This window comes from Schistocerca gregaria, unplaced genomic scaffold (genome assembly GCF_023897955.1).
Source record: "Schistocerca gregaria isolate iqSchGreg1 unplaced genomic scaffold, iqSchGreg1.2 ptg000261l, whole genome shotgun sequence".
In the NCBI taxonomy this organism is placed as follows: Eukaryota; Metazoa; Arthropoda; class Insecta; order Orthoptera; family Acrididae; genus Schistocerca; species Schistocerca gregaria.
In genome coordinates, this window is record NW_026061765.1 from 1,089,737 (window position 1) to 1,090,842 (window position 1,106).

A 1,106-nucleotide genomic window follows, 5' to 3' on the forward strand; every position below is an offset into this window, starting at 1 on the left:
ATATTCGTCCGTATTTTCGGTGAGTATGTTTGCAAGCATTCTGCAGTATGAATCCTTTTGAGCAAGTGCGACACGGGACGAGTTATCATCTACATCTATATGGATACCCTGCAAAACACATTTAAGTGCCTGGCAAAGGGTTCATCGAATCACCTACACAACTGATAATTAATTGAAACCCTCAGCTGCCGACAGGTGTTGTTGATATACTTCGATGGGGACAGCTGAAAAGTGTGCCGCTACTGGGACTCGAACCCAGGATCTCCTGCTTACAAGGCAGACGCTCAATCCATCTGAGCTATCGAGGGCACAAATGAACAGCACGACTGCAGGAATTTATCCCTCGCACGCTTCCCGTGAGACTCACACCCCGAACCGCCCACAATCCGATTACGTAATGTACTTAATAGGTATTTGTCCATCCACTCATTACTGGCTCACACTAAGGTGACGATTCCCGTAAGATTTCCGGTAGCCTGTGCGCATTCGCACAGACGAAGGTCAATGGCTGGGTGACGTTTAACCATAGATATGAAGATAGTAACTGTTCTCGAAAGAACAGGCGCCACTGACGACCGTGCAGCTCTTCTAGAATACATGATAGACCGGCCGATGTGGCCGAGCGGTTGTAGGCACTTCAGTCGGGAGCCACGCGACCGCTACGGTCGCAGGTTCAAATCCTGCCTCGAGCATGGATGTGTGTGATGTCCTTAATTTAGTTACGTTTAAGTCGTTCTAAGTTCTAGGAAACTGATGACCTCAGATGTTAAGTCCCAAAGTGCTCAGAGCCATTTGAACCATCAGTCCGTATGTTTGCACACTACTTACAGTAACTTATGCTAAGGACAACACACACACAACCATGCCCGAGGGAGGACTCGAACCTCCAACGGGGGGAGCCGCGCGAACCGTGACAAGGCGTTGGACACATGGCGGGTACCCCGCGCGGCTCATGGCAGCCGTGACACTGCTTCAAACAATGGACTGTAGAAACTTTTGTAAAGCACGGATTAAAAAAAAAACCTTTCCGTTCCAGGAGTCTAGACAAGTACACCTTTAAAAAATGCAACTACAAAGAAATTGAATTTTCGAACGGGGCAGGGCTT

The 1,106-nt window shown here is 48.4% G+C and overlaps 1 non-coding gene across 1 annotated transcript; it reads right to left on the reverse strand.

Moving 5' to 3' along the window:
• Positions 1 to 234: 234 nt before the first annotated feature.
• Positions 235 to 309, reverse strand: Trnat-ugu (transfer RNA threonine (anticodon UGU)). The gene has a single exon. It is a non-coding gene; the product is annotated as a tRNA-Thr (tRNA).
• Positions 310 to 1,106: the final 797 nt, after the last annotated feature.